Source organism: Polyodon spathula, chromosome 1, assembly GCF_017654505.1.
Source record: "Polyodon spathula isolate WHYD16114869_AA chromosome 1, ASM1765450v1, whole genome shotgun sequence".
Taxonomy (NCBI): Eukaryota; Metazoa; Chordata; class Actinopteri; order Acipenseriformes; family Polyodontidae; genus Polyodon; species Polyodon spathula.
The window spans coordinates 10,815,874-10,840,601 of NC_054534.1; the positions used below are offsets into that span (position 1 = coordinate 10,815,874).

The 24,728-nt window shown below is 38.7% G+C and overlaps 1 protein-coding gene across 1 annotated transcript in view; it reads left to right on the plus strand.

Annotated features, from left to right (window-relative positions):
- Nucleotides 1-7,869: 7,869 nt before the first annotated feature.
- The window catches only part of LOC121314102 (PDZ domain-containing protein 2-like), a 123,035-nt gene continuing 106,176 nt past the window's right edge, over nucleotides 7,870-24,728 (plus strand). The window contains exons 1-2 of the mRNA XM_041247010.1: nucleotides 7,870-8,406; nucleotides 22,701-22,839. The gene's annotated coding sequence lies outside the window, so the exon portion shown is untranslated. The remainder of the gene's footprint in view (nucleotides 8,407-22,700; nucleotides 22,840-24,728) is intronic.

Sequence of the window (24,728 nt, forward strand, 5' to 3'; positions counted from 1 at the left end):
AGAGGACATCAAGGAAGGTTGCCAGAGACAATGAGAGCTGCACATCAAGAAATCAAAGGTCCCTGCCCGATGATGTAAAATTGTTGCAAAAAAGAAAATAATTTTGGTGTGGATTTTCTCCTCGCTTCTTAATACGATTCTATTGGTATAGCTACAAATTTATTGTTTTTTCTTCCCTAACTTGGCACTCTTAACAGGAGAAACTACACACCTGTCAGCTGTTTTTTATTATTTACGAAGACTAGTTTTATTTGGTAACCAGATATTCAATTTGAGTGAATCTGCAGTCCCATTAATTGTTGCCATTGTTAATTGACAGGTATAGTTTTCTAGACACTGGCAGCAATCGAATTGGAACTTTACCAAGGTATGTGGTGTAAACCTGGCATATACCATCATGCTAATGATCCTGCATCTGGTATGGAATAGTTTCAAATTAGAATAACACATGAAATGGGGCATTTAACTACTTTACCAACACTATTATATTCAGACCAATTAGATGAAATGCATTATTTCATTTAGATGTTTACAATTAAAGATGGTAGACATCATATGTCTGGTCAAAATGTAAAATACCATAGGCATGTCTAAGCAGCAGTGTTTGAAATATAGAATACATGCCATAGGAAATTGCTTTATCTGTGCTGGAATTTTCTCTCAGGGCAATTAGTGTGATGCCTGCAAAGGATGTCCCCTGGTATCCTAGCAACAACAGGGCTCCTTGTGTTTGCAAACTCTCTGGAAAGTTGTGTGCTCAGACAACTTTGATTTAACCGCGAATCTGCCCACATTGATTATGGCTTGGTGAATCAGGGTCACATGCTTAATGTACTAAAATGATTTGAAATGACAGATGTCTGCTAGACATCCACCCCAGAAGTTAACTATGCAGCACATGTGCAAGTCGTATTCTTTAATGAATGAAATATTTATTGAAACATTTTTCACAATGGATTTTCCGTATAAACACATGGCTATTTGTTGTATTGTTTTCATCATATATCACGCATTTCCACATGTTGGCACATGTTTTTATAGGAAGGCCGCCAGCACTTCCTTTGGAGACATTTTATGTACATGTAGTCCATTTGGTTCCTGGTTGAATAAGCAGAGTCTTCTTTAGATACAAGGTGTATATACAGTACATGTGAGTAGGCCATGTGAGCATTGAAAAGCAAAACATGTTCAAATCACATATAACTTAGAGTACAATAAGGGCAACATAGGATTCAAAATCCACTCTGGACTGTCTGTAACATGATTAGGAAGGAGCTGTTAATGTGTTTGCTGGCAGTCCCCACGCTAACCCTGGAAAACATCAGGAATACTGCAGCATTTGAGCTCCTCACAACCTTGGGTGAGGCTCCTGCACAGGGAAGCGTTTTACAGTATGTCTTGCTATGAGCAGTGCTGCCAATGACTGGGAGACTGGACATAATCTAATACCAGCACAAGGAGGAGCAAATACTCGGAATGTGGCAGCAGAAGGGCGAGCACAGTGACAGACAGCAGATGGATTGCACTCCCAAAGTCCTTACTCATATACTTCTATCACATTAAAGTGGCCTATTCACTTTGTGTACATAAAACAGTGTTGGTTTTTAACCACTATGAACATGACATTAAGAACACAATACAGAAAATATGAAAAGAATTCAGAGAGCATAATAATAGCGTTTGGGTTTCTCAACATTTTGGGGGGGGGTGTTTAAATAACACAAAAACTTCCTCAGTCAAAGCAATCTTTATGTAATGCTTAAAAATTATAAATCTTCCCAGCCTGTGCTACCAAACTTGACTAAAATCCATGTAAACGTAACAATCGTTAACATGTACAATTCTTGAGTTACATAGCAGATACAGGCGTGCCGTGCCGTTGGTCGTTGAAGGATTGTGGGTTGGAAACTCTTGAATACCTATTGAGGGTTATGCGGTTTTGTTCTTGCTCCTGTACCTTGTTGCTGGTAAACGCTGTATTTTTAGTTTTGGATATGAAATGAATACAGCTTGACACAATCATCAGTCCATTTTCTAGTATACCACAGGAATGCTTTAAAAAAAATGTGGGCTTGTTTTCTCTCTGATGAATACAGCAATGCGTCTAGAAAAAGAACACAACTCGCAAGTGTGAGCAGCTGTCCTGTGAAGGGTAAGCACACAAACCCAAGCAGGTTTTTTTTCTGGTTCTATTTTTTTTAAGCTTTTAGACATTAAACACTTTCATGTGACCGCTGGCAGCAATTTTTATTTTTATTAAATATTATTTTGTTAAATTATACAATTCCCTTAGCACAGAAATAGCCAGTCCTCAACAAAACAGCCTCTTCCCTCACACACAAAATCACTGACAAACATTGCAGCCTGTTCAGGTTAGGAGGTTGAATCCACTCCCTAATCCCCTCAATGAGTCCTTCTTCTGTGATAATTATTCAGTGCTTTCTGACAGTCCAATCCCACGGTTTGAGGATATGTGTGTTTATAAGAACAGCAGCAAGCTGACTGAGGGTAGCAGAAGCACAAGGCTGGTTTCACAGCCCCACCAGTAGTTTATGACTGCAATACCCAAGGTCTGTGAAACCAGTCAATAGAGTTCTACGAGACACAATCAATAAACCATAAAGGGGCTCTGGAATTACATACAAAATGTGTTTGTGAAGCTTCAATCAGTCAAGTTCATGTTGAGTAAATAATGTGTAATGCAAGCCATGCACAATCTCCACCTTTAGTAACTTGATTGACTGATATGTATATGTGGAAATTACATAAGCCACAGTGTGTAAACAAGTATAGCTGTTAAAATGGAAATCGTTTGCAGAAGCCAATCCAATAACAGGAGAAACTTCAAAATGTATGTATGATCCTTCTTATATGTGCCCCCATGAAATCAAACCCAAACACAGCTAACACTGTATCCAAGGAAACTGCTGAGTATGAGGATGGGGGGGACAAGACTGTAATGGGGTACTGTAATGCACAAATGTAGAGTAACAGCTTATGATTCAAAGATCAGTTCATCGATAATAATACATATGAATTTATATATCCAGTATTATATCATAAAATTAACACATTTGAAAAACAGGAACTTGATTTTTTTTGGTTATTTATTTATTTATTTATTTTTTAATTTGCTGTATATTCTACAGTGGTTTACCATGGTTTTTTTTTTGTTATATTGTCCACCTATGCTTTTCAACCCCTTGCTTATAGACTTCTCTAGTCAGCTGATCCTTTGTTTTTCATATTCCAACCACTGGCCTGCCACAAAACCAGCTGTAATTTTAGATTTCATATTCTCTTCCTCAGAAGATGCAGATGCCCAACGTTTCAGTATTTATGTTTGTAATTTCTAATTCATGATTTATATTGAATAGTGGCTTTTGAGTTTAGTAGCCCTCTGACCTATTCATCTGCACAGCATATGCTGCTAAACATAGCAGACACCGCTGCTCTTGTCTTGTTGCCATGGCAATTAATAAGCAAAAAAATCATAACCTTGAAGCTATACTGTATCTGACTCAGATAAGCTCAGAATTGTAACCTTTAGAACTGTCCTGTTTATGTTCTCTCAGACTGTAAACAGATATGTTTTCTAATGATATTGAAGGTGCTGGGTGAATAGTGTAGAATTATACTTTTTAAAATGTCCATTTCTACGATATTGAAGGTGCTGGGTGAATAGTGTAGAATTATACTGTTTTTAAAATGTCCATTTCTACGATATTGAAGGTGCTGGGTGAATAGTGTAGAATTATACTGTTTTTAAAATGTCCATTTCTATGATATTGAAGGTGCTGGGTGAATAGTGTAGAATTATACTGTTTTTAAAATGTCCATTTCTTTTTCAGTGTGAATTACTGAAATGTTTGCTATTTGTGGTTGGCATTTAATGGAAATCTCATCTACTGAAGTTCGAGTTCCAGTTTGTTTCCAGCCTGGCTAAGCGCTAGTGATACTCCCAAGTTCCTGCTGTATCATAAAATGGAGACCCGTGCCATTTGAAAACCCCTTCTGATGGCTTGTCATCTGTCGATAGCAGCACAGGAACACGTTATCAGACACTTTAATCAGATGAGCTGCGTTGGGTTTGTTTCGTCTTTTTCACATATATACTAACAACTGCTGTAGTGGAAAATGACGTATGAAACATAAAGTTCTACGTAGGAGACCCTTTTTAGTTCTTTTTTTAACTGTTACTAGGACGCTGTCGTACTGTGGAGGTTTGTTAGTCAATGTTGCATCATTTGCGTTGCTCCGTCTGAGTTTAGTAATCCAGCTCCGTTGCATCTGTATATATTGTCACGCATACAATATTTACAACAAGCTATCACTATTATAATGAATAACAGCTAAATTGCAGTTATTTGATTGTACAGGTGCATCTTTTTTTCATAATAATGATTGTCTGTTGCATTTTTTTCCAAAATAAGTGTTTTTTTTTTTTTTTCGACAAGTATTGACGCTCTCCACGTTACGTTTCTTCGGCTGTGTGTTGACGTTGTAAGCACCAAATAAACCAAAATAACGTAAGCCTTTTTATGTCCAACTTTTAAGCTAGGTAAAACTTGGCAAATAAGAAAAACTATGCGACAAACACTACGGAAAACGGTATAAGTCGACTTTTTAAATGAAGTTTTTACTCGCATAAGAAGCTTGTTAGAGTCGTGTTTGTTTTTTACTCGCAGCGACTTTTTACCCGACACTTACCTGGAAAACCGTATCGAGCGTACTGGTCCCAGCGCCCTTCTTGCCGTTATAGTGACGTCATTGTTTTATGCGCAAGCGCTGATGATAAAAACAAGTTGTCGGATTTGGAACAAATAAGAAACACAACTATTTCTACAATTACTGTACGAAGTCTCTGCACTTGATTTCTTTATGTTTTAAAGTTCAAAGTTTATACCCATTAATTTCAATTAAAAACAAAACAAAACAAACAAAAAACCGAAAATCACTCTGTTAAAAAAAAATGCTATTTTCTTTTAATAAAATCTTTGCAAAAAAAAACAAACAAACAAACAAACAAAAAAACAAGCTAAGAACATAAGAGCAAGAAACGTTTTAGCACTAAGATATATAGTATCGGGGGTTTCCCCAAATATAAACCAGTGTTAGTATTTTTTATTTTATCGTGTCACTGCCAGGAATGCGCCGATTTGCCTGACAATCACACAAACAAATGTTATTGAATGCTAATGATTTACACACACTGCATTTTGTAAATCAGAGAACTGCCAGCATTATTTTGTATAATTTCAGATGTACGCAATAATAACACAAACTGAGAAAATATCTGAATTAGTTAATATTTTTATTCTTTATTCAGTAGTTATTTTCTCCCATTTCAAAAGTGGGCTTTTGATTGGCTGATTTGGCGCCTAGTCTCCTCAAGTCTCCACTTGAATGTTTAGTTGTCTTTTTTTCTTAAGAGCGTCCACATATGTAGCACCTGTGTAACATATGTGCATTTTGTGTGTTCGTTCGTTCTCTCTCTCTCTCTCTCTCTCTCTCTCTCTCTCTCTCTCTCTCTCTCACACACACACACACACACACACACACACACACACACATATATATATATAATATATAATATATAATATATATATTATATATATATATATATATATATTTTTAAAAAGGGCCAGTTTCCAGTTGCTATTGCCCTTGCCTTACTGGCTAGGTGTTACGCCTGCCCACCGAAACAGAGCGGAGCAAGCGCCACATAGTGAACAAAACAGTAGCCAGACTACGCCACAGAGGGAATTTCGCTCTCAGAATTAAAGTTATAGATTTAAACAATGAACTAGGTGTCTTAATTTATTAGGTTATTTTATAGGGCGTGGAGTTGGAGTGAAATTAAAGAGGAGAGATGGGCACGCACAATGCATAACAGGAATTACCAGTTTAGTATTAGGAACCAATTAGGATACAGGAACTTGGACGGATCAAATAAACAGCAAACAATAAAAAAGTAAATACATTACTACAATCAAGAACAGTTTCAATAAATGCAGTGTTGTCATGTAGAATTGTTAAAATAGAGCAGCAAGTAGAAAGTGTGCAAATACGCTAAATACATAAATCAAAAAGTTTAAATGTATAAACCTAAAAACAACGTGCCAGTGGAAACCTTATCACAATCTATCGTTAACTATTCTATTTCTGTACACAGTCATAAACAATGCCGATCATTTTCTAGTAAGTAATAATTATTATTTATTGCGAACGTGAGTCGGGTCCTGTACAGGAGATTAATCACAGAAATATTCATAATACACAAATAGCCTACATAAAAACATGATAAAACAATTGAGGTGCATATAAAATACAGAAGCTAAAGCACGTAAATCTATACCGGGGGAGCAGCAGGCTGTCCGCGCATCAAGCCTGTTTGGTGATCCACGAGTAGCCGGCCATGTATCCTAAGTAAACGAACTTGCTGTTTTAAAACAATATTTCTTTTGAACTGGTCGGTCCGTTTAAGGATTTCAGAACAACCAACGAAGGTTGTAACTGACTAGGAGAGAATAATCAAACTGGCTTACTTGGTTGCTGTGATATGTGTAATTTGCATCATATTAGATTGAGTTGACATCATGCGCTTTAATAGTTAAGATGATTGCACTGCATTTTGCTTTGTTCAGAAATCTCCATTGGGTGTCTGTAGTAAAACTAGAACTGTCCCCTGATTTTATCACAATTATTTTTTTAACCCGTTTTAACGCTCATTCTGTGTGTCCTATAGTTTAAAAACACGTTTTTAATATCATTTTAAGAAGGTTACCTCACAAGCCCTGGCTGAAAATGTTAGCTGTGTGGGTGTTTTGTTGTTTGTTTTACATGCAAAGGCACCAACAAGTAGGACTATTTTCCATCTTTACAGTATGATAAAGCAAGAGTTTACAGTTACGTTGTATATTTAGTTTGATCTGCATTAGTGTTCAGTGTTCTAGGAGGGGGGTAATGTGATCTAAACACACCGATAAACCAACAAGGCTGGCTTTAGGAGAAGCGGTGTACAGAAGTCTAAAGGGAGAACACATTCGCCCAGATACTGAACATGAGTGTGCAACGTTGTCTGCAGCTTTGAATAACGAACGGACTAGTTCATGACTCATTTCTGGGACAGTACTGAGCACACCACACAGCACCACATCTTTAAATGGTTTGAACAGCTGGTTAAATACTATAGCAACTTGTCCCCCTTACTCTGGGGTACCCCGTTGCTTTTTATGATTGGTTTACTGTCCTATATAAAACCCCGCCCTTATTGAATATTGACCACCGATTGGCTTAGAACGCCATGAATCACACTTAACACACAGACTGCGGCTCCTCCTCACTTGGTGGAAAAACGCCGGAGTGGAAGTTTTTTGATCGCAGTTGTTAGATTTGAAACAGGCTTTGCAGTGAGTGGATCTATATAAAGACATAACCATTCCATATAAAGCATTATTTTATAAATAAATGAAACCATATTTCCACCAGTAGTGTTCTTTTACATATTTTCATGGAGAACGTTTAAACTTAATACAAATCGCCTGCTGTCTGATTTGTTAATCTGCATGCACCATTAATTTACCGTCATTATTTCCATCGGATAGATAAAGGAAGGGTTTTTGTTTTATGTTGCTTTAGATATAGATTATTGTTAGACGCGGCGTGCAGCTGTAGGGATGCAGTTGATCAAAGTGGGCAATAAAAAACAAAATTACACAGAAGGAAATGACAGTAGCTAAATTCAGCCTATTGGAATAAAACGAGACTGCGCTCGTCTGGTGAGGTAATTCTCTCCGTACCAGCACTGGGAAACAGACTTGTGCAAGCGTGGTGCAGTCTATTGTAAAACTTCACGGGTAGGGAATACACAATATTTTCAACAAACGTATAGAATTAGCGTCTATCCAGTCTTTATTTTTCTTGATAACTTATCCAGTGAGTTCTTGTTATAATGAACCGCGAAAAAGCGCAGTGACATTGGGGCTGGAAATGGATGAATTATATCTTGTGTGGAACACGGTTATTGCTGTATTAAATTAAGAGCGACTTTTATTTTTATTTTTAGGTCTGTCCAAAATTAAAGATAGACTATTGAAAAATACTCAAACGCAACGCCTTTGTGGTCGCCTAACTACTTCGAGTGCATGTTAGTTTTTGCTTTCTGGACGGCGACGTGGGACCCTCAGCAATCGCCAGAATTTGGGAAATGCTAAAATGAAATGTAGAGCGAGTGAACGAGGAAGTGTGTTTGATCATGTGGTCGACTGCTGTGCAAATATCAACACTTTAAAGTAAAAACGGGATTATACGAACAAAGCAACAGAAGAAGCACTCGCCAATTGACTGCACAGCATCCCGCGGAACTGTCGACTCCCAGCCTCCTCTGCCTTCACTGTGTGCAAGGTAAATTCAATCTGCAGCCTGATGGTATTGAGTACTCCATGGTAATGCATTAAAAGTAATAACAATAGCTGATTTGATGCCTCACGTCAATTAGGAATTTCTGTTATTAAGCTTTTTAAAATGATAGTCAAGTTATTTTGATTAGGTCATCGACAAAATTAGGTCAGTTCACCACAATAGGCATTTTTAGCCCCAACACACACACTCATTCTCGTTATGGTGAGTTTGTACTAGCTTTCAGCTATACCTGTGTTCCTTGATTCACGGGTTGGGGTTGCAGTCAGTATAAAGGGTTCTGGAGGTTTCCTGAATGGAACCTGATCTGAAGTCTAATTTCTTGAGGTTTTCATTCTTCAGGATTCTTTAAATGGCCCTAGTTATCAATGCATACTTCATTTTAGTAATTTATTTACAGCTTTAATTATCAATGGCTAAGTGAACTTGAATAATTAGCCTTTAATACCAAAGTCAAACTCACTACATTACTTTATTAATATAAAACTTGTGAATGCTGTGCTTAATAGTATATAGTGTGCATTGAAAAAAAATAATACATCTATCAGTAGAAATGGGAAAAAGTAGAAAAAAATCAAACAAAACAGAATTGACTATATTTCAAGCCTCAGCAGTAATAAAGACAAACTGGTCTGCAATGCCTGGATAGATCCCATTTCATGATGCAGTACTGTACTTTCTGAGTGATATCCCCTCTGATATGGACACATGTATTTTGCATATTCCTATTCATTTCACTCCTGTATCTGGGGAAGTATGACTAACCTGACCGGTCTTTGATAGCCAGTGTTCCATTTTGCTTCATTTGAATAAAAACTCCTGATAGGCAAACATTCAGTGAACAATGCTTACTGCACAGAGACACCAGAGCTGCTGCAGTCTTCTATTGAGACAGTGTGTTTGCTGTGTACCGATCTCATTCTACAAACTGCACTGTAGCCTGGGTTTATTTCTGCCCCCTCAGTGCTCCCCATGCTCCTGTGTTGAAGATCTTTGGCTTCATTACTTCTGTTTTATATACCACAAGCCTGGGATACATGTTTGTGATTCCACTTCAGTGGAATAACATAAGTGGAATACCATGCTTACCTGGACTAGTTTGCAGTGTGTCTTTGCTTTCAGTCCAATCCAGCTGAAATTCAGCACGGAGCTGTGCTTCGCTAGTTCAAACAATACTGCCACTGACACAGGATTTATAACAACTTTAAAATGTCCAGAATCATTTCACATTTCTATTCTTGTTTTGCTTTGGACCCCGATTTTCGTTGAGAACCAGTTTAGTCAAGAAATACCAATTACTGATCTGCCTGCGTCTGACGTAACCTTCATTAACACCTGGAATGGAGCACATTGAGACAGAGCTCAAGGTTTGATCCAAAAAGACGGTTATGAAGAGACCAAGTAAAGGGCATGTTATTGCTATGTATTGCTGGTATGAACAGAATATTGAATGATCGTTCACGGTAACGGTCTTATTCACCTTGCATACACCACTTGCCCATGTTGGGGCTTGTGGTTTACTGGGACAAAGTCCTGTGGGGAATGAAAACCGTACACCATGTACCATCATTCAGTGTCCTCTGTATACTTCACACTCTAAATATTTGCCTTTTGTTTCTGATACCTAACCGCTTCATGTGGTATAATTCTAACTATTCTTATCTTGTCATACCCCCTTCCCCATTGTTGACCAAGATCCCAGTTATACCAGAGGGGCTTTTACAACAGGGAATCCGGTGCTGCTCCTGTACAGGAAACACATTGCAAACTGAAGGCTTGCTTTTTTAGCACTGCCCCTGCTGTTATCAGTTTAACACATTGTACAGCTTCAGTATTTGAGAAGTTAAACTTCTAGTTAACTTCTAATGCTGGTACCGTGTGGTGTAGATTATATTTAAACCTATGCATTTCAGATTGGCTTTGCATACTTGTCTGTACAGAAAATAGCTGTATATAAATAGCATACAAATTAACATTACAGCTAAAATCAGCAATATGCTCAGTTACAACTGTACAACTTGGATTGCAGTGTCGCATGCACACCTGGCAATAGCAAAAAAAAAAAAAAAAGAAGCAGGATATGTTCTCCGAGCAGTCTATCTAAAAAAGAGGCACTGGCTGGACTAGCAAGAATTGAGAGCGCATACAATGATGGTAAAGGCAAAAGTGCCTGCATGGTGAAGCACTGAGAAGTATGAGAATGCATGTTGAACTGTGTTTGGGGAAAATCATTTTACAGCAGAAGTACTGTGCATGTTGATGCTGCAATGCTGGTATGCAGGGTGGGTGTGAATGGGGTGCTGCAATGCTGGTATGTAGTGTGGGTGTGAATGGGGTGCTGCAATGATAGTGGGGACTGCAGTTTGGGATGGATTGCATATGTACTTGACTTCTTCAAGCAAAGAAAATGTCAACTGCTGTCCTATCCATTTTCACCCTCTTGAGAGCACTGCATATTTTATTTTTAAACACTGAAACTCAGAATCAATTATTGTAAGGTGACATTGGTTTTATGTTGGGAAATATTTTTAAGAAAAATAAACTGAAATATCTTGCTAGTATTCAACCCCTGTGCTATGGAAGCTCCCAGTTTGCACCGATGAAAGAAATTGCCCTAACAAGGACACAGTTACCTTACCATTAGCCTCCACCTGTGAACCATTAAAGTTGCTGTCACATTTTCTGGATAAAAACCCCACTGTTGAAGGATCATTGGTAAGGCTGTGAATCTGAAGGAAAATGAAGACCAAAGAGCATTCTACAGAAGTTAGAGATAAAGTAATACAAATGCATAGATTAGGGAAAGGGTACAAAATAATACCCAAGTGTTTGGATATCCCAGTGAGCACAGTTGGATCAATAATCAGGAAGTGGAAGCTACATCACACCACCCAGGTACTGCCAAGAAAAGGCTGTGCCTCTAGACACACCATCCTTACAGTGAAGTATGGTGGTGGCAGCATCATGCTGTGGGGATGTTTCTCATCAGCAGGAACTGGGCATTTTGTTACAATTGAAGGAAGAATGGATAGAGCAAAATACAGGAAAATACTGCAAATCTGCTTCAGTCCGCTAAAAAACTGAAGCTTGGGAGAAAATTCACCTTTCAGCAGGACAATGATCCCACGCACAAGGCCAAAGCAACATTGGAGTGGCTCAAGAACAAAAAGGTGAATGTCCTACAGTGGCCCAGTCAAAGTCCTGATCTCAATCCCATTGAGAATCTGTGGCACTATTTGAAAATTGCGGTCCACAAGCGTCGTCCAACCAACCTGAACAACCTGGAGCAAATCTGCCAAGAAGAATGGGCCAAAATCACTCCGACATTGTGTACAAAGCTGGTACATACTTACCCCAGAAGACTTAAAGCTGTTATTGCAGCAAAAGGTGGCTTTACCAAATATTAATGTGTTGGGGTTGAATACTTATGCAAGCAAGATATTTCAGTTTTTATTTTTCTTAAAAATATTTCCCAACATAAAACCAATGTCACCTTACAATAATTGATTTTGAGTTTGCGTTTTAAAATAAAATATCGAACAGAACGAAATTTCAATGTACCATTTGTAATTCGGTAATATGAGAGAATTGGTCAGGGGTCTGAATACTTTTGCAAGGCACTGTATATGTATGTATGTGTATATATATATATATATATATATATATATATATATATATATATATATATATATATATATATATATATATATTATAATGTGTAATATTTTTTATTTGTCATCAGATATACTTCTAATAATTTTCTTGCCAGTTATTATTTGATTATTTAAAACAGTACCAGTATTGGTTTCAATGTAACCTTCCTACTGCTTTGAAAAGCTCTGTTTTTAATTCAGTTGTATGTTTCTGTCAAAATCTTGAATTTAGTAATCTCCTTATTTATGTACAAACTCAGTGGTTTAGAATGACAAGGCATGCAACCACACGTTTTAAAAATGGCAAAATCGAACACAATAGAGAAGAGCTTCTAAAGACGATGCACACTCTTCTGCTGTGTCTGACATCCCATTGAAGACTGAGCAAGCTGATATTCCAGGACCTTTACAGTTACAGGGTCCAGTTCAGAATGTCTACATTGACATCGGCTCTGATGTGTTCTGTGATGACTCCGGAATGTTCTATCGGTTTTAGGCGTTGTGGTCCTCAATATAATCAATAAAACAAAACAACAACAGTGTTTTGGTTTCGTCACTGGAGTCACATTTTTAACAAACTATCAAAATGTGTTTATTGGAAAACTTTTATTCCAACTAATGTAAAAGTTAAGGGTGGGTCTTTGAGAAAACTCCAAATTACAGGTGACGAGACCATCTCTACTCTCCTAACATTACCTGAGCACTGGACCAGCAGTCCAGCTCTACTCTCTCAACATTACACTGTGTAACAATTTTTTTTTTTTTTTTTGGTTCCTGGGTAGTAAGTGTTATTTCCTAATTGCTTATGCCTCAAAAGTATAGAAAATGGCTATTATTCCCCACAAAGTTTGCTTTTGTGACCAGGACAGTGATATTTTGAAATTTACCTATTTTCCAGAACATTCCAGATAGATTCAGTGCTGAGTAAACTTGGAGTGACTTCTAGAACTTTCTAGAACTTTCCAGTAATTTAAATAGTAGTATAAATACAGGGGCCTTAAGCCCACCAGTTCAGTTTATTTCCAGCTGCCTAAGTGGATACATATCTGCATCAAGAGGCTGCAATGGTGGCATTCCTAATGGGTCTCCAAGGCGGTTTTACCAAGTTTCCCTGCTATCTTTGCCTTTGGGACAGCAGGGACACCAAGGCGCACTACCACAGGCGGGACTGGCCACAGCGGACCGAGTTCTCTGTGGGGAGGAACAACATCAAGTGGGAGTCACTGGTGGACCCCCAGAAGGTGCTGATGCCACCACTGCACATCAAATTGAGCCTTATGAAACAATTTGTCGGAGCTCTAGATAAGGAGTCGGCAGCCTTCAAGTACCTTCAAGACTTCTTCCCTAAGCTGTCTGAGGCAAAGGTCAAAGCCGGTGTCTTCGTCAGACCACAGATAAAGAAGATCCTGGAGTGCAATGAATTCCCCAAGAAGCTCACTAGTAAGGAGAAAGCGGCTTGGAACAGCTTTGTCGCAGTGGTTCGGGGCTTCCTGGGCAATCACAAGGCTGAAAACTATGTGGAGCTGGTTGAGACTCTGGTGAAGAACTACGGCACAATGGGCTGTAGGATGTCCCTCAATGTCCATATCCTTGATGCTCATCTTGATAAATTCAAGGAGAACATGGGAGCGTACTCGGAGGAGCAAGGCGAGCGCTTCCACCAGGATATACTGGACTTTGAACGCTGCTACCAAGGACAGTATAACGAGAACATGATGGGAGACTACATTTGGGGGCTGATTCGTGAAAGTGATTTACAGTATAATCGTAAATCCCGAAAAACTACTCACTTCTAAATCTTTTGTAGTCATTTTTGTATTACTTTAGTATAAATACATGTTAATTTGGATTCATATGTTGTTTTTTTCTGACTTTATGTGAACTTTAAAAACAGAAAAGACCGTTTTCTCATTGGAAATAGGTACATTTCAAAATATCACTATCCTGGTCACAAAAGCAAACTTTGTGGGGAATAATAGCCATTTTCTATACTTTTGAGGCATAAGCAATTAGGAAATAACACTTACTGCCCAGGAACAAAAATTGTGTTACATAGTGTTATCTGAGCTCACTGCAGTCTGAAGCACTGACACTAAAAACATTGTGTGCTTTCTTTAAATCACTGCCATACTGTAGCACAAATTAAAACCAGCACAAATATACAGTACCAGTCAAAAGTTTGAGTACACTTGCTGGAAACTATGTTTTTTTCATAATTGAATGTTTTGCGTCGTATACTTTTCTGTAAATACTTGAAAATGAAAACACATGTTACAATATACAAAACAAAACATAAGGAGTATCAAAGCAATGTTCAAAAAAATTGAAAATTGTCTCTAAATCTTAGATTCCTCAAAATAGCCACCCTTTGCCTTAGTAACAGCCTCACAAACACGAGGCATTCAGTTAACAAGTTTCAACAGGAAATCACCCGACATGTCTTCCCAGCTCTTCTGCAGCAATTCCCAGAGATGCAGGGCACTTGTGGGTAGCTTTGCTTTGCCTCTTCTGTCCAGTTTGTCCCATACAAGTTCTATGGGATTGAAGTCTGGAGACTGGGCAGGCCAGGTTGAGTTGTCCTTCACTTTCCTTCTTCGCCAGATAGTTCTTGCACAACTTTGAGGTGTGTTTCAGGGTCATTATCTTGCTGAAGAATTAAGGACTGCCCAACTAGCCGTAATCCTGATGGAATGGCATGCCTCTGAAGTATGCTAAGATAGCCATGCTGGTTGAGCTTGCCATGGACTTGGTAAAGATCACCACCTCTGTCACCAGCAAAGCAACCCCAGACCATGACACTGCCTCCTCCATGCTTGACAGTGGGAACCACACATGCAGAACTCTCGCTCGCATGTGCTCACCCTCTCTGCGTCTTACAACTACTTGGCGATTGGACCCAAATATTTCAAATTTTGACTCTTCAGTCCATAAGACCGACTTCCACTCCTGAAACGTCCAGTTTCTGTGTTTTTTGGCCCAGGCAAGTCTCTTCCTCTTTTGCTGCACTCTTAACAATGGTTTCTTTGCATCAATTCTTCCAGTTAGGCCAGCTTCACGCAATCTCCTCTTAATAGATGATGTTGAAACATCTGTACTTCTAGCAGCATTTAGCTGAGCTTGTATTTCAGAGGCAGTTAATCGCCGGTTTCGCAGACTTGTGACTCGATTGAACTTGTTTTCTGATTCTGAGGTCACGTTTGGTCTGCCTGACCTTGTTCGGTCCTCATGAGTGCCAGTTTCTTCAAATTGTTTGATGGTCTTGGCCACAGCAGTTACAGACACTTGCAAAGTTCTTGCGATTTGTATTAAAGATTGACCTTCATTTCTTAAAGTAATTGCTGACTGTCTTTTTTTTCTTTGCTTAACTGAGCATATTTTGTCATTTTCTGCTCCCTTACATTCAGGAATGACAAACTTGTGCCTATGCTACCTATATTTATAGTAATCATGGACCTTGCCCTGTTAACAATAATTGGTGACAAAAGGTTAATTAGGTAACATGCTAGTTAACTCAGAGAACATCTAACAAAGACACTTTTATTCTTAGGCCAGTGTTCTAACACCGTGTTATACACATTTCAGACTTTTAACTGACTTGGGCTTCAGACTGAAATCCCCTTGCTTTGGGTGACCATTTCATTGAAATTGACAAGATTTACATTTTCATTTAAAAATTAAAATTTTGAATGCAGTTCACTTATGATTATCAGCTTATATAAATACACATATCATATAATGAAATATTAAGTGTTTATAGACAAGTTTATACAGTTAAAAGCATAGATAATCATGAAAAACCTGGTTTTAAGCAGGTGTACTCAAACTTTTGACTGGTACTGTATATTGAACTGAAAAAGAGCATTTGCTGGGTTTTCAGCTCATGGGCTCTAATAAAAATACATTTGTTGGCTGTTTGTATCAATTTTAATTGACGACAGAGGCCATTAAAACAGTTCATTATGTTGTGCTATGAAGCAGTGATTATTGTCTTTACAGGGAACAGATGTTCTCATTTACAGGCTTACAGAAAGGAAGGTTTAAACTTTACACAGATTTGCAGCCCAAACGCTTGGCTACTGAACTCAAAGTACTGTATGGATCTCAAATAATCATCAGTCTCCAATACATGTCGGGTCTGCTGGCAAATATTGTAAATAAACGCCAGAGGCATTTAATTGAATTTTTATGGTATTTTCCTGACATTATGTACACATCTAATTATGTAATGTTAGCTGACCAGTGTGTCTAATTTACATGCCAAGCATTTGATGTTGACAGGAAGGGGTGAGAAAAGTGTTATAGGGGAATATTCATTGAAGTGGAGCCACATGGGTTTAACACACTGAACTGATTTAGCATGTTACAACATTAGTATTCTAACACTCTTAACAAAGATGTGAGCTGTGACACTGAGTAACACTGGGGAGTGGCAAGATATTTATTCCATCCGCTTTGGCCATTCATTCCACTGTCCAAATGGGGTCAAACATCGGCTGCTTTATGCATGTAATGAACTATGAATAACGTCACATTCAATTAAATAAAGGCTAGAGTAATATAGCTATTGTTGACTGATTGTTAGCCATGCTGTTGTACGATTACCCACTTTTCCAACCAAAAGGCTTCTAGTTCCCAGATTGTTAATCATGCTGGCTGGAGGTTGTCTTCCCTGACTGTGGCTTGTACTGCAGTTTCCCTCTTTTAAAGACCTCTCAACTCAGTTTCTCCAGAAGAGACCCTAGTTGTCCGGCCGCTTTCTAATGAGCACCTTGCCCAACATGAATGGCTTAGTTTATTAGACCCTGGTGGGGAGGAACACATGCAATACATTCCTTTGACCTTACTTGTCATGATTGAGCTGATTCAATTGGACCTGATGGAGATGTGATTTTTTTTTAAAGAAGGACAGCAAAAGGGGGGCTTACTGTCGCTCTCACAAATCACGTAAAAGAGCCCGGATTGTTGCTTTTAACATCGTCTCAATCATGTACAGGGATCAGAATCTGGAGAGACTAGCTTTTAACAGCTTGAACATGTGTGCTAAAAGTTCTATTGCAGTAGCAATACTGGAAAATCTAAAGGAATCCTATATTCATCACCATCATGTAAGATTTCGTAATTTTAGTATTTGATGGAGCATAGGGGGTGTGAACTGGTGATCACATACACCCCAAGTGAGGTGTCCGAACCACCATGCAAACGTGAATCACATGCAGCACACACACCCCTGAGTGCCCAAACCACCATGCAAATAGCAAATTGAACGTCACGACAGGTACGATTTCTGGAATTATTTTGCTGGGTTAAATCAGTTTTTTAAATCCTTTCTAATTTTATTCCCAGGAAGTGAAGTACACAAAGTAAAACATAAACTAATAAGATGGCTGTCGTATAGCAAGGCAGTCTCATAATGTTTTGTTCTGAGTGAAATTTTACTAGTTTGTATTTTCTGTGGCCTAACCTGAAATGCAGGGGTGGCTACTCAACAGAAATTGCTACTGTAACAGGATAAGGGTACATTTTAAACCCAAATTACTAGGTAGTACTTGCTGTTGAGTGCATAAGGATAATCTCTTTACCAGCACATAATCTGTTTAACAGGTTTCTTGAACAGTCTACAATGCTCAAAAGTAAATACAAAAATAAATCGGTTTTGTTATTCCACTACGGAAGATGCTGGAAAAGCATAGCCTCTTAACATTATAGATCCAAAAGGCAACGATTGTAGACTTTGCCCATTTCCTCACTTTTCAATATGACCTTTGCTGGTGTGTATAAAGTTTGCTGAATGAGTAATGGCTTGTACAGGTCTCTCCAGCAGCCTAGCCTGCGATGGGGGTTTCTGGTTCCTTGTGGACTCTTGATGATAAACAGATGTGAATGTCAAAGTGAGATCTTTAACTCTTTCAACTTTGCAAAAAGTCAACTAGAACTGAAGAGCAGCATCAGAACCTGAGGTATGTTCTACTATTTCAGTAATGATACTGTATCTCATTTCTAATAATGCAGTCATCTTTAGCTGTTGCCATGCCAACTTCGTGACAGCTCCTACAGATAATGATTTTACACCCAGGTTGCAAAACATAACATCCACCTGAAAACTTTTTTAGCCAGTGCTTGACTTTTCTGGAGGACTGTGATAAGAAAGTGATTGTCACCTGCTCAGAGTGGCACTGCACAGCAAAACAGCTTGTTAAGCTTGGTTAAATATGTAGCTGTAAATAATTTTCGCACATAATTAATTCAAGCATCTCTTTGTCTCAAAATGCACTCACACCATCATCTTGTTGAAGACCGTACAAATCAAATGTTTTGCTAATTAGCAGTAAGTCACAGACTAAATTTACATCAAGCCTGGTAAAATAAGACAGACATTTTTTAGAATCCCTTTTTTCTGTTCTGATGACAGTGGCTATATGTCTAATCCGGAAATGCATAGTTGCATTTCTGTTCTTGCACTAGTGGTATGTGCATTTGTAATCCAGTGTTCTCTTTAAGACTGAGGTAGATCCGGGAGGCAGGCTTCTGTTGGGGGGTGCTGTTCTGGGCTGGAAGCAGGATATACGACTGTATAAACGTGGATTGTTTTAATTCATATCTATATGTTTTAGAACAAATGTGCAACTTTGCAGATGCTAAAATATGTGTGATCTCACTCATTTAAATACATAGTTAATTATAGACCAGTGACAATCAAAGATTCTAAGTGCACATCCCATGGTATTATATTGCTTGTTCTGGCTGGGTGCACTCAATTGAGTCTAACTGTCCTCGATCAATGAAAGGCATCCCCAGTTATATATATATATATATATATATATATATATATATATATATATATATATATATATATATATATATATATATATATATATATATATATTGCAGCCAATCAGAGGGAGTTTATATGGGAAGTAAGGAACACACCTATGCAGTGCAGATACTGGTTTTCAGTATATATACTGTGCACTCATACACTTTAGTTATTTCTAGTCCAGGCGCACTCTTACTGTCTGCTGAATTAAAGCCTTGTGTGAGAAGGATATCGCCAGATGGTAGAGGAAACTACGTTTATTCCTGTTTTTAGATAAGGTCTGTTTGGAATGTTCATTTGGTAATGGATGAAAGCTTGCAATACGAATTAGGGATACTGTAGTGCTTCGAGAACTACACTGTGTAACAACAGAGACCTGTATCCCAGGTCAAATAAACAATGTGTCCTTTGAATTAACATTTTTTACAAACACTGATTCTATCTGAAAGTCATTGGGGAATCACAGCTGTCCTAATATTATCCATATCCCAGCCTGCTGTACCTCCCAATCCCTCATTCATGGGTGTGGTGTCTTCAACTGATTTGCATGACCAAAGTGGCAAGACTGAATATTTGTTTCCCACAATACAGTACAAAGGAAAGTCATGTAGAAGGCTAGCAGATTTACGTATTACTATATGCATTGCCTCAGCAGCAGACCTAGTGGAAAATGCAGCACTGGGGAACTGGGAGGCGATGCCAGTGAGCTGTGCTAAACAGTATGGAGTTCTGGGCTGGCTGGCACAGTGCTTTCACAGTGGCTTGTTTTGAGTCTGTTGACTTAACAATGTGTAGGTGATGGTAACAGCAAAATGTGACTTCTTATTGCAAACATCTGACATCATCCTGCAAACGGGAAAGTCACACTGCAGGTTTTCCACATGAAGGGAGCACAAACGCAGGCAAATTATTGTCCTTTTTTAGTGTGCTTGTCTAAAGGGTTTGGAGTTGTACAAAAACACAGGTTGCTAGGCACAGCTCAGCAGTGCTGGTTCCTTAACAACATGGCAGCTGCGTGCCTGTTCTAGTGTGGCTATGGTATGGACCTGGTTAATTTATTCAATATTAAACTGTTCCTCCCGTGAGGTTTTAGTAATTGCATGTTTTATTTTCATTGTGTGGGCGCATTATGAGTTGCATAGCCATTCCATGGTATTGGACTGTGTATCACACAATGCACAGCTACAATACCATTTAAAAAACCTCACATTTAGCTGTTCAGTATTACAGTGAAAAAAATACTAGGTACTGCCACTAAAATAGAAAATGTTTGCACTATATAGGGAATACAGGAGACAAAGACCACCTGATCTCCTTGGAAATAACTTCTCTTTGGGTAATTTCCCTTATTCACAATGTTTTTAATTTGCTGTGTAGATACAGTATAGAGTGTAAAGAAACTGATATCTGGGCCCATACAAGGTTACAGAAAGCTGTCAGTTTGAGTTGCTTGACACAGTGAATCCTAGAGTTACACCAGACCCTGGAACATACAGTGCCCTGACATCCAGGAAACAAATATAGAACCTGAGCTTTGCTACAGTAGCAACCAATATTTTCGGCAGATATTGTAAATGCAAGCAGTAAAAGCCATTAGAACGAGTCTCCTGTTCATCCTGTTTTGAATCCATGATGGAGTCAGCCAAGATATAAATACCGGGGGTGTCCTGTTTAAAATGGGCTTGCTGGCTGAACCCTGGGTAGCCACATTTGAATCTTGGAGATAAGCCAGCCTGGGAACACAGCTGCCGACGCATAGAAGCGCTGTGCTGGCTGTTTTGGTATCTGTTTAGCTGCAGGTCAAGCTGCTGTTCTGTAGATTTATTATTTCACATTCCATTCCAGGTTTCAGGATTGCATCCTGGTAGAACGATACATTCTGAGCAATGGTTATATTAACACTTCATACATCGGAATGGGTGGTAAAGGCCATATAGCCCAGGAGATTCAGAGATACCTGGAATACCTGCTCTGTCAATGTCAGCGTGAACTGCAAGCTTGCCTAATGGTGTATCAGGCCAGTCGCAGCACAGGAGCTCAGCTATGTTCAGCTGGTTGTCTTTCAGACACATTCGCTTTTTATTACAGTAATTTTAACTCCTTCTGCACTTGCAAGAAAACTTTGTAATATCTGCAGTATTATACAGTGTTTGTGGGGCTGTAGACAATATGGAGTAGGTTAGTTTCCAGACTGCATTCCAGCAGTTGCCCTGACTGACTAACTTTTCTCACTGTGCACCAACTAATATGAACCAGACCCGGGGTGGGGGTAGGGAGAAAACCATTCCATGTCAGACATCAAGTGGGTTGATCCATATCATGCAGCTATTTCATTAATAGTATCTTAACACCCCAAGAGACACTGAACAATCTGAGCTCTACTAAAACCTGTTAGATTTGAAATGTGTTGTGCAGTAATTACTTTTTGTGCAGCATGGCAAACGCTGTGCAGATACTGAGTTTAACAGCTGCATTGAAACAGTCCTGACACAAACAGGTTCAGTCATCTACAAGCACAGTCTTACAAGAAGGGGTTCTGCGATCTTCAAGCACAGTTCTGTTCATGAAGGGCTTCAGTGATCTGGAAGCAGTTCTGTACATTTAAAAACACCCTTACTGCACCCCCAGGGGTCCTGTTTACTGGCCTCATTGCAGAAATGACACCTTTCTCAGACATGCCCTTTACTGCACATGGTATGTTCCCATATCTGCTGTATTTAATGTCTATTAACTTGATGTCAAATGTATTGGACACTGGGCAGCAAAGGGTTAAGAACACAGGTCATGGGATAATAACAGATACAAATGAAATATTTTTGCAAATTCAGAGGGTATGAAGTATTCCTTTAACTCCCCCATTAGTCGCTTCTCTTTTGTCACACATGAAATAATGAGTACAAATATACAGGTAAACAGTAGTTCTGAATTTCAAAATAAAGTATCCCATCTTTTTCAAAAATCCTGTTCACAAATGAATTCAGCCAGAGAGCCAGACTTAGATCTCTTTTGCTTTATTAATTAGCTTTGCTAAAAGCGATCTGCTCAATGCAGTCCATACAGTACGTTGTTTAAGTGATCTTGTCGGTGAAGTCCTTCATCTTAGAGTAGCAGTACAGAGTGTAGGAGGAGCAGCAGCTGCCTGCCACAGTGACAGAGATAATCCGTGCATGCAGACTGTACCTCTTATTCTGTACTATAATCCATACCTACAGAGGGGATCGGAGCTGTGACTCATACAACTCTTATTGTCTAATATAATATGTACTTTGTTCTTGGTCCCTTTTTAAATGTTCTGTAAAGTGCCTTTTTTCTCTGTATATATTTTTTAATTGATCTATTAAACCATTTTGGCCATTTTCTGGACTGCTGTTTTTTTTTTTTTTTTTTTTTAGCAAAATGTTATTTGACTGGAAAAACAGATTTCTATTGAAAAAACTCCACCCGCATAGTAGATTTAGAAACCACGTTTTCAGGGAGTTGCTAACAAGTTGCTTCTTTTTATAAAACACACAGTATTATGCTGTTACATGCCATTGCATTAAACGTGCATTGCTTTTAGTTGGACTTTTCTAACTGCCAATCAGATTACTTTATTGCATGGTTACCCAAGATCAATATGGGATGTTGTTGTTGGTTCTTCTACAGTTGAAACTGTTCAATTTCAATGTATGTGTATTCAGTCTCATCAGTTCAGAATCTCTGTACATTATAAGCTCTAGCAGTCTCATCAGTAATTGATAGTGTGCACAATCATTATTGCAGGAACTGTATTGTACATTAACTGTGTCACTATCTTTCACTATCTTGCACAGTGTCGTAGACAGCTCTGCTATTGGAGAACATAATGCTGATTGGTCTAAATACCCACGCAAGCAACCAGATGAATGAACACTGTCTTATAGTAAGCCACTGTTTCAATGGAAGCCATACTACAGCAGAATCACATAAAAGGTGAGGACTACTTTAAATAGAATTGAAATGTTATTCTGTTATTCCTTTCCAGTCAGTCACTCACTCCCTTGCAGACCTGCGCTCTGAACTAAACTGTCATGGACTTATTACAACAGCACTGCAGCCTCCCTGTATCAAGTTTTCAGAACACAGAAATAAACGTTGGCAAGTAAATAAAGACAGGGGGTATAAATAGCACACAATGAGAAGTTATCAATTATGGTCAGAGCTGCTGCACTGGGAATGGGCGGGTGGACATGTACAATACAGGCTTGTGGCTATCCACCCATCCCCACTGTAACTCCCTCCTCTCCCAAAGCATTGCAGTTTAAAAGCTTACTGTGGGATATCATGGGGTGGAAAGCAGAGCAAGGTGAGCATTGTGAAAGCATGCTGAAAACATTGTGAAAGCATGCTGAAAACATGGGAAGCAAGGTGTCCTGTTTGAATGATTTGTCTGCTTTTGCCATTTGATTTTTATAATGTTATTTCTTGACCCCTTGTAGAATGAGATGATCTCAAGGGTCCTATGCTTGTTAAATAAATATATTCTATGAGCATGTGAAAGCCATTCATAAGGGTAATCAGTTGGTCATGTTTCCTAAATGGAGACCTGAATGAGGAAGAACAGGGGGGAGGTTTTTGCTCAACAGAATGCATGTATATCTCTGTCCATGACTGCATGTATATCTCTGATGACTGCATGTATATCTCTGTTGATGACTGCATGTGTATCTCTGCATGTATATCTCTGTCCATGACTGCATGTATATCTCTGCTGATGACTGCATGCATATCTCTGCATGTATATCTCTGTCCATGACTGCATGTATATCTCTGATGACTGCATGTATATCTCTGTTGATGACTGCATGCATATCTCTGCATGTATATCTCTGTCCATGACTGCATGTATATCTCTGATGACTGCATGTATACCTCTGTTGATGACTGCATGCATATCTCTGCATGTATATCTCTGTTAATGACTGCATGTATATCTCTGTTGATGACTGCATGTATATCTCTGTCCATGACTGCATGCATATCTCTGCATGTATATCTCTGTTGATGACTGCAAATCCAACACGGTACAGTGCACTGCAGAGGTTTGTCGTCAATGAAATCCTTTCTATGCACGAGGGCTCAATTTTCATTGTAATCAAATCAAATTTTATTTATATAGTGCCATTCACACCAAAGTCAACTCAAGGCGCTGTATAGCAACAACAGTTCATAATGAAATAAAATCCAAAAAACACAACCAATATACAAGAAAACAATGTTTAAAAAGATAGTAAAGGCAGACTAGGATAGATAGGCAAGTGTATAGAAGTAAGGCTTAAGTCTAGATTTAAAAGCTGTAACAGTCTCAACCTCCTTAACAAAGATAGGAAGCGCATTCCATAACTGTGGTGCTTTGAGTGAGAAAACCCTTCCACTCGTTTACTCACCCTCGGGACAATCAAAAGACCTGCGTCCTGTGATCTCAGTAACTGACTGGGTACGTATGGGGTGAATAACTCTTGTAAATAAATGGGTGCCAGGCCATTATAGGTTTTATAGGTTAGCAGCAAAATCTTAAAATCAATTATAGAAAAAAAAAACACAGCAAAAACAATATGCTTTCAATTAAAGAACTGTACAGTAATTCAGGGGATTTTTTTTAGCTCAAACAAACACTTCCCGTTGCCAGGTCCTGGGAATGAATGGAGGCTGTTCTAGACCCATTAACGGTGTTGTTTCGGGACTGACTGTTGAGTTGTGCAGTGAGTGACCATCTTTAATGTCATGTGCATTTCATCTCTGCAGCGGTTTGTATGTACAAGACTTCTGTAGAGTCCTGCTTATTAGGGGAACTACCTTTTCATCACTGGTTTTTATTCAAA